At 35.3% G+C, this 8,304-nt stretch overlaps 1 pseudogene; it reads right to left on the bottom strand.

Moving 5' to 3' along the window:
- Positions 1 to 5,221: 5,221 nt before the first annotated feature.
- LOC116423551 lies at positions 5,222 to 7,652 on the bottom strand (annotated as a pseudogene).
- Between the last annotated feature and the right edge of the window lie 652 nt (positions 7,653 to 8,304).

Below are 8,304 nucleotides of genomic sequence, written 5' to 3'. Positions count from 1 at the left end.
TTTTCCCTTCCACTCTCACCTTCCCCCCTCCCTGAGGCAGAAACCCATTTGATATGGGTTATACATATTTTATCATGCAAAATATGTTACCATATTAGTCATATTGTGAAAGAACACTGGTCTTAAGAGGAAAAAATACAAAAAGTTTAAAAAAATAGTATTCTTCAATCTGTATTCAGACTCCATCAGTTCTTTCTCTGGAGATGAACAGAATTTTTCATCATAAGTCCTTTGGAATTGTCTTGGATCATTGTTTGGTAAGAAGAGCTAATTATTCTTACATTTTTGATTATTTTAACTTTCTCTACTAACCTAGACTATATTAATTAAATCTGACCTGCAGGTCAAAGAGGTTAAATGACTTTTAAATAGCATACAGCTAGCAAGCTTCAGAAATGAAATTTGAATCCTGGTCTTCACTCCAAGTCTAACCATTCTATTCACTAAGAAAATGCCTTGCTTTTCACATAATAGGAGCTAAATGACTACTTATTTAATAAATCAATTAGTCTTCTCTTCTTTATTGTCATTCTCAGGATTTTCTGGAACTAGAAAGGACAGAATAGAGCTAAGTAGAACTAATGGAAAATGAAATTGTGTGTATATATTAGGGGATTTTGTTTTGTTTTTAGAAATTAGACTTGGCCCCACAATTCCTGATAAATATCATGGGACAAGTGTTGGGGCTGTCCACACTAGAGAAATGTTAAAATGTTAGCCCAGGCATTGCTCAAAGTTCCAAGAAACCATTGGAAATTCCCCTCTCAGAAGTACATCCATGTGGGATGTTTCTTGGAATTTTCATGCAATGGACTCCCCCTTCTCCTATTTCTGACCATAAACCAAAATGTCATGCAGGGAAAAATTATACAATACATTTATTGTCACAACATTTCTCCCTCAAGGCAACACTATGGGATTGCTCTTTTTTTTTTTTTTATGGTGGTTTCTGTGTTCTTGGCTTTACCTATTGATCATTGTGAGTTTTTATGACTCAGAAGACCATCTCAACAAAGACATCTTTTTACTGTTGTCCAGTTCACACTCTGTCCAGCAACCCTGGGCCTTCATTTTGGAGCTCTGGAATTAACTAAATCCCTTAATTTGATTGAACACCAATATTGATTACAGAAGTTTCAGGGGTTTCTGGTTTTTTTTTCTTATTATTTACTGAATCTCAGATCCATATCAGGAAGGGACCTTGAAGAGCATCTAGTCTGACCCCCTCATATTACAGGGAAAGAAAGTGAGAGGTATGGAATAGTATAGTATATACTAATAGTATAGTACTGTCAATGACAGTATAGTACCTTACCCTTGAGTAACAATTTTATGAATGCTTATTGTAGTGAGATGGGAAAAAAGAAACACACACACTGGTCTTGGAGTAAAAAGATCTGGGTTCAAATCTCAACATGGCCACTTATGAGTTAGGTATTGTTATTATCCCCTTTTTATACAGGTGAGGAAAATGAGGAAGAGAGGGTTTTTTTTCTAGGGACTAGGGTTACCCAAATAAATGTATAAAAAAAAGGATTTTAAACTCTTGTCTTCCTAACACTAAATACAGCACTCTCTCCACTATTCCTTATATTTCAAAGGAACAACTTTTCTAATACTAGCAAATGCAAATCAAGACACAGCACTGAGAAATATCAGGACCCTATTACACATGGACATTAGGCCCCAGGAATTGACACAAAATATCAGAAGGGAAATATAGCTACTATACACTGAATTTCTCCCACCATTGAACTGCTTTAGCACTAGTCAGCCCAAAGGGGAAGACATATACATATGTCTATGTAGTGAAGGTACACATGTTATGTGCTGTGTGAGTTGAAAGGAGGAAGCGTTAACATCTTTAGAGTCTCCTTTCCTCTTCCTCAGCCACTTCCTTCTTCAAAGTAGACTTTAATTCCTGTCAGGAGAGGCAAGCAAGAGGTAGAAGACAGAGGCTGACCATTTTGCTCTCCCCAGAGAGACTAGAATTACATTTTTTTTTGATCTTTTAGAAAATGAAGTTTTCAGGTTCAAGCTAAATCATTATAGTGATCACTAATTCATTAATGGAGAAAGAAAGACATCCTATAGCTTTATATATAAGGCTTGATTTCCTTCCCAGCATATATTAGTTTCATAATGAGCATATACTTAGCAGGTAGCCAAAGAATCTCCTTTCTTTAAATCATAGTAAAACAAATATCAGAGAAATACATGGGAGAATAAATATGAGCTAATAAGAGTGAAGGAACTCTCCTATTAGGAGCTAGATAACTCAGCTTAAACAGGAGAAAGTTCTAGATCTTATCCAAAAGGAAACACCCTAAATTCTCTAGTATAAGAGGGTGGAAATCTTTTTTTTTCTTTACCTCTCAACAATTTCAGCCTGTTCCTCATGCAGACTTGGGATGTTGATCTTCACTAATGAGGAGCTGCACCTTGGGATTCAGGATACTTCTACATTAGAGAAACTTTCCATGAAACCCAGAAAATGTAGTCATGCCATTCCAGAACAGGTCTTAACCTGTTTTGTATCATGGACCCCTTTGGGCAGTTTGATAAAACCTGTCTCAGATAAATATTTTTAAATATTATCATGAGTTGATATATAATAACTAAGGAAAGAAAGTTGGAGCTATGCAACTTATTCACAAATCATCTAATTTATATTTTAATATATTTAACATCTACTGGTCATCCTGCCATCTGGGGGAGGGGGTGGGGGGTAAGAGGTGAAAAATTGGAACAAGAGGTTTGGCAATTGTTAATGCTGTAAAGTTACCCATGCATATAACCTGTAAATAAAAGGCTATTAAATTTTAAAAAAAGAGAGAGAAAAAAATAATTAGGTCAATTTTTTCTCTTTACTTTGTTATCAGGATTGCTAATCGTTTTTTTTTCTTATTTCATCAAAAATATAATAAATTCTGCTCCAGACACTTACCTTAAAAAAAAAAAACATTCACAAATCATGCATGCTAAATAGGTTTAAAAGCCCCTCAAGAGGCACAAAAACCTTAAACACAGATTTTTATACATTTTTTTTCTTTTCTTTTATTTTTTTTATTTAATAGCCTTTTATTTACAGGATATATACATGGGTAACTTTACAGCATTAACAATTGCCAAACCTCTTGTTCCAATTTTCACCTCTTACCCCCCCACCCCCTCCCCTAGATGGTAGGATGACCAGTAGATGTTAAATATATTAAAATATAAATTAGATACACAATAAGTATACATGACCAAACGTTATTTTGCTGTACAAAAAGAATCAGACTCTGAAATATTGTACAATTAGCTTGTGAAGGAAATCAAAAATGCAGGTGTGCATAAATATAGGGATTGGGAATTCAATGTAATGGTTTTTAGTCATCTCCCAGAGTTCTTCTTCTGGGCATAGCTGGTTCAGTTCATTATTGCTCCATTGGAAATGATTTGGTTGATCTCGTTGCTGAGGATGGCCTGGTCCATCAGAACTGGTCATCATATAGTATTGTTGTTGAAGTATATAATGATCTCCTGGTCCTGCTCATTTCACTCAGCATCAGTTCGTGTAAGTCTCTCCAGGCCTTTCTGAAATCATCCTGTTGGTCATTTCTTACAGAACAGTAATATTCCATAATATTCATATACCACAATTTATTCAGCCATTCTCCAACTGATGGACATCCATTCAGTTTCCAGTTTTAGCCACTACAAAAGGGCTGCCACAAACATTCGTGCACATACAGGTCCCTTTCCCTTCTTTATAAACCTCTTTGGGATATAATCCCAGTAGTAACACTGCTGGATCAAAGGGTATGCACAGTTTGATAACTTTTGAGCATAGTTCCAAACTACTCTCCAAAATGGTTGGATTCGTTCACAACTCCACCAACAATGCATCAATGTCCCAGTTTTCCCGCATCCCCTCCAACAATCATCATTATTTTTTCCTGTCATCTTAGCCAATCTGACAGGTGTGTAGTGGTATCTTAGAGTTGTCTTAATTTGCATTTCTCTGATTAATAATGACTTGGAGCATCTTTTCATATGACTAGAAATAGTTTCAATTTCTTCATCTGAGAATTGTCTGTTCCAGATTTTTATACATTAAAAGAAAACAAAAAACAGGATTCAACACAGTATATAGGATTGGGTAACTTGATTTCTTGTTGGTGGAAAGATTAGGTACTTTCCAAGTTGAGAAAAGGAAGGGAGCAAGTGAAATTCCATGAATTCAGGTGACTTACAGGAAAACAACATAGAAGTTGTTCACAGAATAGTCGTTCTGACTGAAGGAGTCAGTTTGGTTCTCATAGTTCCCCTTTGATCTTTGGAGGAGAGCTTGTCTCCTCCCTCCAATATCTATGTTAAAATTATAAGGTTTTTTTTATATGTTCATAAACCAAATTATGCCCCAAGAAAAGACCACTGAAGATTTGAATAGGTTAGAACAACTTATACAGAGTCTTCGAAAAATAATGAGACATAAAGCAAAGATAGGCCATTTGTCTAAGATGGCTAATATGCCATTCTATTGCCACCAAGTGAATCAGAAAGAAGGATTCCACCAGGGGTAACTGCATTTCTGCTGTAACCTATTGGATTTCATGAAGATTTGTCACATTGTCTCCTAAGTGATTAGTTGTACTTTTTTTTTTTCTGAGGCAATTGGGGTTAAGTGACTTAAGGGTCACACAGTTGTCCTTCATTCTTGAAGAGGACAAAAATGACATTACACATTAGAGTTACAGTTTGTTGAACTGTGATTGATTAGATCAATGGGAGCTTGGGATGCTCTGCCACTGGTTGGACACAAATAGTTTATATGAACATTTGGGTGGGTTCTCTAATTTGGCATCTAGCTTTTCTTCTGGGCTAATTCAATTCTGCTTTGCTTATAGAGAACAGCATTTTTTCTGATGAAGGCACACCATGCTGATTGATCCTGCGCCAGTATCTGCCATGTCATACAATTTTTAAGTTCTTAAGAGAGACCTTGAGAGTGTCCTTGTATAGCTTTTTCTAAACACCTTGTAAATGCTGATAGCACAGTGGATAGAGCACTGGGTCTAGAGTTAGGAGGACTCATTTTCCTGACTCAAAATTCAGCCTCACCTGAATGTTATGTTTTATTATCCTGGACAAGTCATTTAATCCTGTTTGCCTCAGTTGTCTCAACTATGTTGTCCTGGACAAGTCACTTAATCCTGTTTGCCTCAGTTGTCTCATCTATAAAATGATCTGGAGAAGGAAATGTCAATAACTAGGAACAAAAAGATTTATTGATCATAGCAGAGGCTCCACCTCGTGAAGCCATAATAAAGTTTAAGATTATATGATTTTTGTTAGACTAATTATGTTAAATAATATACTTCAATTTGGAGGGAGGAGATCAGTTCATTTGTGGCCTGTGTGAGTTTCTCAGTTTCAAGTAAAAAGATTTCTAACAGCCTGTTGTAGTGCTATGAACGCCTATAAAATGGAAATAGGGACCAGAGAATCTTCACACAGAGCTCAGATTCTTTCAGAGGCTTTTGGATTATATTCACATCTTCACTAGCCAGGGTCTCTTCTCTTTTTTGATGTTTAAACTATTATACTCCCAAGTTTCTGGTAGTTTTCTTTCCCATTATAATGTGCTTTTATATGATTAAAGATTGATATCAATGGGATCAAATACATATCCCAAACCAATTTGAGGGAAGAGAGGAATAAATTTTACTTCCACAAACAAAGAATTGTTCTGGGGTTACTAGTTCCCAAAGAACTTCTTAAGGGGGATAATTAATTTCCCTAAAGTTTCAATTAGTCTTATTATTTAAATTTGTTCTGAAGGTTGCATCATACTTGGTCCAGTTAGAGCCATTATAAGTAAGGTTAACAAAGAAATACATTGAAGTTTCTTGTCTTTAATCTCATAAAAGAGGCAGATTTTTAGCACAAATAAAAGGGTATCTTTGAAAATATCAGGAAAGCTAAAGTTAACTATTCATCTTCCAATCTCCAAAATCTACAATATTATTAGGACCTTGTTTCTTGATGACAGAGAAATGAATACTCAAAAAGAGAGTGGCAACTACAAGCAATACAATTCTAAATCTGATGGTATAAAAGTCCCATTAAATTTAAAATAACTTGTTTGTTATAAATGATAGGAAATTATTAATAAAGAAAAATAAAAAAAGATTTAGCTCTCCCCTTTTTTCAAAGTTCTGATTTTAATGTTCTCTAGGAGGACATTATAGATGAGATTGAATTAACTCTATTTTGGTCAAGCTCCCAGTCTTACAAAGATTTCGTTTTAGGGTGGAAGTCCATTGTGTTCTACTTAAGCATGAGTGAAGATAAATTCTTTTGTCTAAATAGCCCAAAACTGGGGATGGTTTGAGTATAGAGGTTCTCTGAATAAGGGTGATATGATGTCACTTCCCCTCACTGAACATCTACTCTTAAAAGAGTATATAAACTGTGAGTTCATTGATTATCTTTGCTTTAAGGAAGAGAACCAAATGACCATGCTGCTATCCTTTTTTCAACACCATGGTAACATTTTATTCTTTAGGATATTATTCTTTACTTTTCTTGAATTTCTTAGCCATTGCATGAAGTTTTGTTTTGTAGAAAGTGTGCATCTTCAAAATCATTTGAACATTCCCTTCTTGAGGATGTAGCGAACATGAATTCTTCAATGAAGCAGGCACATTTATACATTTCCTCAGAAAAGAAGCCAGTTGCACCACCAGTATTACTTAGAGGAAGACACCCACCAAAATTTATTCTCTTCTTTAATTTTCAGCAGCAATAAAAAAAAAATCATTGGTCTCCACCCAAAACCTGTAGTTAGGGAGAAATTTAAAAGTTCATTCACATTATTTGTCCACAATGGAGATGCCATTTCTTCATAGTGACTCTTCTGTAGAAAACAACAAGATATTATTAGGACCTTGTGCATTCAAATCCTTCAAACTCAGACTGGTCTTTTTATTTCACCTTTGTCATCCGGGATTAGCTGCACAGGTTCACTGGTGAAATGTGTATCGAAGTTATTCAGACCATAATCATCATCAGTTAACTGAGGCTGAAATGAAGGAAGGGCTTGCTTCTTTGCTAGCAGATCCCAGTCTATGCTGTGGAAGAATGTGTGAGACTTGATAGCTGAAGATCTCATTTGTAGTTGGGAACCAAGCCTCTCTTTGGGATCCTTATTTAAAAATCCTTCTAAGACATGGGATGCTTTAACAGAGAAATCTGGGGATTTGGATAGGCTTCTCAAGGATAACTTGGAAGAGGTAATCTTCAGTGTGCATTTCCATATTGTATCAAATGGTGATCTTCCTGCCATCATTTCAAATCAGGACATGAAGGGCTCACCACTTCACATTGAATCCGTGTTCTTCTTCCCTTAGGATTTCTGGGGTGATATAATTTGGTGTCCCATGGAAATTGTTTGTTGTATCACCTGAGCCCAATCCTTTCTTGCACATGCCATAATCTGTTAATTTGATGTGACCTTCTGCATCTAAGAGGACATTATTTAATTTTAAGTCCCCGTAGATAATTCCCTGTTCATTGAGGAAGTTTAGAGCAATACATATTTTGCTGCTGACCTTTTTAATAAAATTACAAATTACCCAGAAACTATGTCTCTTAAAACTTTTCAATGATCATATAAACTTGGGTCAATGATGTTGGTAAAATGCTTGCTAACTTCTATTTTGCTTCTGGGTGGAGGGAGTATAAATACTATAAGTGGTTAAAACAAAAGGTATAAGACTCCCTTTCAAAGGGGTGCTTTAGGATACCCAGAGTCAATGTAATCTGATGACTGGAGAATTTCATTTTCAGTAATAGGGAGTCCCATTAATTAGGGTCACTTTAATGGATATGACAAAACCAGCATCAATTGGGTCTAATTACTCTAAGATGATTCAAAGCATGTCCTACACACTATGAAGTTTACTAATAGCATTAAATCTTTTCCAATCCTCCTAGGAGCAGTAGAATTTGGAAAGAGCAAATTGGTAATAACATCAGAATTAAGCAATAAGGAAGAAACAGGCAAGATTTAAAACATATGATGAATATGATTGTGAGATATAAAGCTAAAGGCATTGTTTAAAAAAAAATCAAGTTTCTCATAGTTGACAATTTTTCATTCCCTAAATTAATGGGGGAAGAAGAAACATCAGTGATGATATTAAGATAAAGCAAAGAAAAAAGTTTTTCAGATACATTGTTCTTAAGTGAAACTGTAAGGAGAAGGTTTCATGTGGGCACAATGTATCCAAGAGTCTTTTCCTCTGATCTTGATTG

The sequence above is a fragment of the Sarcophilus harrisii genome, chromosome 1 (genome assembly GCF_902635505.1).
Source record: "Sarcophilus harrisii chromosome 1, mSarHar1.11, whole genome shotgun sequence".
Classification (NCBI taxonomy): Eukaryota; Metazoa; Chordata; class Mammalia; order Dasyuromorphia; family Dasyuridae; genus Sarcophilus; species Sarcophilus harrisii.
This window is presented reverse-complemented; position numbering and strand designations above follow the sequence as displayed.